Raw genomic sequence first — 6876 nt, forward strand, 5'->3', positions numbered from 1 at the left:
GGCGTGCACCTGTAGTCCCAGCTACCCAGGAAGCTGACATTCGAGGATCACCCAAGCCCAGAAGGTTGAGGCTGCAAGTGAGCCCTGATCGTGCCACTGCACTCCAGCTTGGATGACAAAGTGAGACCCTGTAAAAGAAAAGAAAAAAAGAGAAGAGAAGAGAAAAAAAAGAAAATGATGTTTCAAAAAATTCTACTCATAATAGCAAATAGGAATAGAAAGAAGGGTAAGAGGGGAAAGAAAAAAAAGAAGAAAAACTCCTAAGAAATAAACCAACCCACCCATATATATGCCAAAACGAATCTTATTTTAAATTTTACTAAACGATATCAAAAAAAAAAAAAAGATACAAATAATGGAGAGAACTACCATTTCCCAGATGAGAAGACTCAATATTGTAAGACAGCAATTCTTCCTCAGTTTGTAAAATCGATGTAAGTCAATGAGCATCTCAACTCAGAAAACTAATCCTGTAAGTCCAACTGGAAGAGAAAAACCTTTAGGATGACCCCCAAAAAAAAAAAAAAAAGTTTAAAAAATAAGAAAAATGAAAGGAAATAGCCTCATAAAATCAAATACACTACAAAGCTACAGTAACAAAAACAGAGTGACAGCATTATGAAAATGACATATTCTATTATCACTAGAACAGGAGAGTACAGAAAGCAAATACATTGATATTTAGGATACAAAAAAGATATTTAAAACTGGCACAAAAAGAGCAAACTGTTTGACACATTATATTGGGAAAAGTAAATATCCACATACAAATTAAGTTGCAGTTCTACTACTATCATACACAAAAACAAATCCTAGGTAGATTAGAGAGATAAATATTTTAAAAACTACCAGAAAAAGAGACAAAGAATACCAAGTATATTTACAAAACCCAGAAGACATAAAGAAAAAGTTCACAGGTATGGCAAACACCACAGTTAAAACCTATATTTTGTAAACAAAGTTCAAAGACAGCAAGAAAGTGGTATTATTTACAAATGATTTTCTGAGGAGGAATACAACCTGATCTATTACTTTTACTCTAAAGCTTTCAATAATGTTTAAATCTTTCAGAGCAAGCAAGAATTCAAACATTCATGCTGTAAATAAAAATATTTTTCACAAAAAAATGTTAATATGAAGGAACACTTCAACTGAGTCTTTTCATAAATATTCACAAAGCAAAAATTAGTAAAGTAAAAAAAAGTCTGCTTGCTATTTTTTAGGAATAAAATTAAGAAAGGAACGTGAACAACTATCTGAAATATTTTCCTTTAAACATCCTACTAAGGACCTCTCCCATAGATGTTCTGGAAGAAAAGCTTCGCACTTCAAAGGGTGTACCTATAGGAGTTAGACGATTATCTGAATGCCTGCACTAGTAAACAAACAAACAATCACTCTAAGAGTAAACTAAGAATATCACAGGGAAGAAATCTCCTAATTCCTAACTGGTGGGAAGGGTGTTTTGTTTTGTTTTGCTTTGCTTCTTTCTAAACAGAATTTATAAACTTCAAAAATTCTGTGAATTTTTCATAGCAAATCAAGTATACGTGAATTTTGTAAATCTACATCTCTGCCAAACCCGTAAGTTCTCTCCATACCTGCAAGGAAAACTCCTGGCATCTTGGTAGAGTGCTGAATTTGGGACGGAGCTGCAAAGTTATCATGCAAGTTGTACTCTCTCACTGGAAAATAGAATCCTATGGCTCTTAACAATACTCAAGGCCTGTATCCTTGTTAGGTGAAACTGAGGCCTGGGTATTGGGTCGCTTATCTCCTTAGCTCAGTCAGTAGCATTCTCCAGCTTTTTCCATTTGTTCCAGAAAATAGTTCTTACTGACCTTGGTAAAAGCATATCTTTTATTTTATTTTTTTCTAAGCAGTAAACAGGTAATCCTAAACCTTTACAATTTCTCTGTCCCGTCATCCTAGAAAGGACCTACCTGACTTATTTCAAAGTTCTACAATTCTCCTGAGTTTTTCTGTCAGTGAAAACTATGAACATTTTTTCAGTAGCGTTTTTATTTGTAAGTCATCTTAAGTTAAAACTACACCTTTCTGGTATAAATAGGGCTTAAAACTCAACCAAAATTCTCTATCTGGTATTAACAGCTGGTACAAGGTCTCACTTCCTCATACTAGATCAAAGAAATCTTTATCTAGAGAAATTCTATTCATACTGTTAAACAGTCCCTATGTTCCCTGAAATACATGAATGAGCATCAAGCTACCCTTAATATACTCTGTTCTCCTGCCGCAGTGACGGGGGCAGGGGTTAGAGAATCGCTTTAACACTAAAGTGTTTTCCTCACATTGTACTCATTCCACAAACATCTGTTGTAATAATTTAGATTAAGCATCCTGGTTGATCCTACATAATGTTTACCCAATTGCATCCAGTCATTAACTACTTATCTACCTGAAAATTGAGTTCTTTAAATCCTCTGTCAAGTCTAGTGAAAGAAAATAATAAAACTGCAAGACTGAATCTGTGTTATATTCTGTAGCTCTAGTTACTGGCAAAAAAAAAAAAAAAAAAATTAGATTAAAAGATATGCATCGCAAGCTAATTGCGCAGCATAAAAAGTAAATCACAGCTATTAAACAGAAGCATCATTATGTAATTTCTCTTGACAAGTTAAGTATTTTAATAAGTATTTTATAAATAATAAGGAAGCATTTTCCCACCTAAATTATATGCAATAACAAAGCATAATGCTAGGGGCACATAATAGGCAAAAGTTCTGTCCCTTCTATATTAAATTACGGGTATTTAATATAGATGCATTTATTTTAAAAATTCATTTATTTTTATGTGCATTTTCTGAAAAGGCCTGAAAATGACATGCACCAAACTCTTAACACTCATGAGGAAAAGGTGGGAAAAAGTAAAAAGGGGAAAGGATTTTAAGTTGTATTTTAAATATATCTGTGTAATTTGGATTTTCTCTAACATGAATCTATTTTGCCTTTTTTAATTCTTTTTATCTTTTTTTTTTTTTTGAGACAGAGTCTCGCTCTGTCGGCCAGGCTGGAGTCCAGTGGCATGATCTTGGCTCACTACAACCTCCGTTTCCCGGGTTCAAGTGATTCTCCTGCCTCAGGCTCCCGAGTAGCTGGGATTACAGGTGCCCGCCACAACGCCTAGCTAATTTTTAGTAGAGATGGGGTTTCACCAGGTTGGCCAGGCTGGTCTCGAACTCCTGACCCTCAGGTGATCCATCCGCCTCGGCCTCCCAAAGTGCTGGGATTACAGGAGTGAGCCACCATTCCCAGCTGCCATTATTTTTAAATAATATGAAAAATGCAAAATATTGCCAGCCAGCAAAGATATACTGAAGATGGCATTCTAAATCAGTGCAACCTTTTCCATAATGTATGTGGGAGCTTTAAAGATACTGACATCCTTTGACTCAGCAATTATTTATAAGTTTTTATAACGTGGATATATTATTTTTTTAGAAAGAAAAGTGATCTTGTTTAATCACATATCACATGAGATCCCTAAAATGCAAGCTTTTGACATACAGGCTAGAAAACTAAACATATAGTCAATTCTCATTATTAGCAGTAGTTATGTTCTATGAAATCTCTATGAACACTGAATTAGCAAATACTGAACCTCTGCTCCTAGGGGAAATACAGGGTTTATGTTCCTACAAGCCTCTGATCACAAAATTTTTGTCAGCCAATCAATACATAATACTGCTTTATGTGTGTTTCTATTTAAAGAGCCTTCTTTAATATATTGCCAATTCACTAACATTTAACCCAGCCAACAGCACTGTAACTCATGTATGAATGAAGCTTATCTAACATACATATTTTCCCCCTAAGGCACATCACAGCCTTCTGGAGCTTAAGAACACCAGACAGCACTTCAGCACTCAACCAGGGGTTCATTTTAAACAGCAAAATCACCAACAAAAAGTATAAAAATGCAAAAACATGGCATTAAATAGACCACAAAAAGGACATCTGTGTACAGTATGAGAGCTAAAAGAAGAGGGCAGAGTGTTTTCTTGTGTGATCTCAGCTAGGAATGTGCACAGTGGTCAACTCAAATTTTTCATGCTTCATAAGTCAATGAATGACAGCAAAAGTGCCTGAAACATGGATTTGCAGGTTACAAATAAATCTCACTAAGTAGGCAAATTGACAAATATGGAATCCGTGAATAATGGGAATCAACTGTATATATTTAATAGTCAAAAAAATTTCTCAAAAGACAGATTAACAACAGAATAAAAATATAGCCCATAAAAGGCTTTCTTGTCTCTGCTAACTCAGTGATTATCAACCAGGGGTTACTTTCTTCCCTAGGGGACATTTGATAATGTCTAGAGACATATGTTGATTGTCAAAACCAGGTCTAGCAGGTAGCAACCAGAATGCTGCAAAACATCCAGCAATGCCCAAGACAGCCCACGACAACAAAGAAGTACCTGACTCAAAAAGCGAACAGTGTCAAGATTAAGAAATCCTGGGCTAACTGACCAATAAAGTCAATGTTTTGTCTTTAAGTGTGTCTTCTTGTACCTTCTATCAACCCACACTCTAAAGCCTAAAACAATAAATAATTTTAATGTCAAGGATGAAGCAGCTGTCATACTTTATTGCTAGGTGGCCTCTTGTTCTTAAACTTAACTAATGAATTCAATGCAATGTAAGACACAAAGCAGTTAAAAGCTATATTGAAAGTGTGACTTTTTGAGTCATTTCCACTGAGCTTATAATGGCAGCTGGGCAATAATACTGTAAAACATAGAGCCAGTCAGAAATCTAGGTGTTATTTTTGAGATGGAATCTCACTCTGAAGCCCAGGTGCAATGGTGCGGTCTCAGCTCACTGCAACCTCCATCTCCCAGGTTCAAGTGATTCTCCTGCCTCAGCCTCCCATAGCTGGGATTACAGGGGCCTGCCACTGTGCCTGGCTAATTTTTTGTATTTTTAGTAGAGATGCGCTTTCACTATGTTGGCCAGGCTGGTCTCAAACTCCTGACCTCATGATCTGCCTGCCTCGGCCTCCCAATGTGCTGAGGTTACAGGCGTGAGCCACCACGCCCTGCCTAAACTCTAGTTCTTAACACCAAGTAAGCAAAAACCATCCTTGCACAGGAATTAAGAAGTACAGTCTACAGCTGGGGTCCCCAATTCCCAGGCCATGGACGGGTACTAATCTGTGCCCTGTTAGGAACCAGGCCACACAGTACGAGGTGAGCAGAGGGCAAGCAAGTGAGGCTCCATCTATATTTACAACCGCTCCCCATCACTCACATTACCACCTGAGATCCGCCTCCTATCAGACAGGCGGCAGCATTAGATTCTCATAGGGTTGCAAAACCTATTGTGAACCGTGCATGCGAAGGACCTAGGTTGTGCGCTTCTTATGAGAATCGAATGCCTGATGATCTGTCACTGTCTCCCATCAACCCCAGATGGGACTATCTAGTTGCAGGAAAACAAGCTCAGGGCTCCCACTGATTCTACATTATGGTGAATTGTATAATTATTTCATTATATATTGCAATGTAATAATAATAGAAATAAAGTACACATAAAGGTAATGTGCTTGAATCACCCTGAAACCATTCCCGCAGCCCCTAGTCCATGAAAATATTGTCTTCCACAAAACCAAAAAGGTTGGGGACCTCTAGTCTACAGTACACCATCCATGAGATGGGGAACTCCAAGCAGTCTGCAGAATAAATCAAGAACAGTTTGAGAAGGTTCTTGTGGTTACCTGTCTAAGGGAAGAAATTAAAATGTCCTGCAAAGTCTTAACGATTCTATGAAAACAGGCCCAATTTAAGTGACCCCCAAATATCCTTAACTGCATAAATGCTGCACACCCCCTTTAATGCACCACCCATGTAGATTCAGTATTATTCTGAATACTGAAAAATATTCAGTATTCTGAATATTTATTGTCTTGAATCGATTATAGTTTTAAATAATGAATCAAGCAATTTGTAGAGTGGCCTCCAAAGTTACTCAAGAGCATTCCAAAATCACTGAGCTAATATAACAAACATAAATAATTTCCAACTGGGAGGCAGACTTGCAGACTAAGAATTGCACTTGAAGTTTGGAACCTGAATTCTCGGCTGCATGAGTTCAGAGCCAAGTCATTATTTCGAGAGGCTTTTCCCCCCTGTAAATATGTTTTAGCTCAACTCTGCAAAAATAAACCTAAGCTATTATTTCCTGTTCTAAGTATGTTCTGTTGGACATTACATACTCTGCTGGCTGATGCCTTTAACTTCCTACAAGATCCTGTTGACCACTCAGACCTGGAAGCTCTCCTCCATCCTTCCTTAACCGCTCTGGCCACACTCTCCAGACTCCTGCTCTTCCCCTGCCCCAGACTACATTTGAAGCCTCATCCCTCAAACCCTCCCAGCCCCATACCTGAATTCTTACCCCAGGCTGGTACTCCTTGGACCACCATCATCAGAACCAGCTAGAAAAGTGTAGATTAAAGTGTGTTGCCCAGACCACATTCCCAATCAATTGATCAGAATCTCAGGCGGCAGGCTTGGGAATCTGCATTTGCACTCCACCTTCCAGCTATTTAAGAACTATAGCCTTAGCTATAAAACAACACCTGCGGCTTCCTGGAAATGACATCATTGTGGCCTTGATTCATTTTTCATATTTCCCTCTGCTCCAAACATCTGCCCCCTGCCCTATCCAATTCTCTAAGCCCATTTTAGACATCATTTCAACTAAACAATGTTATCAGCCGACACCTTTGGTTGAGAGAAACTGCTCTTCTCTAAACTTACACAGCACACTACATACAGTATATACCACATAAATTCAAAATTGTAGATCTGTCAAATTGCCCAACCAGACTGGAGCTCTTGAGCAGGG

Source organism: Colobus angolensis, unplaced genomic scaffold (assembly GCF_000951035.1).
Source record: "Colobus angolensis palliatus isolate OR3802 unplaced genomic scaffold, Cang.pa_1.0 Scaffold19, whole genome shotgun sequence".
Lineage (NCBI taxonomy): Eukaryota > Metazoa > Chordata > Mammalia > Primates > Cercopithecidae > Colobus > Colobus angolensis.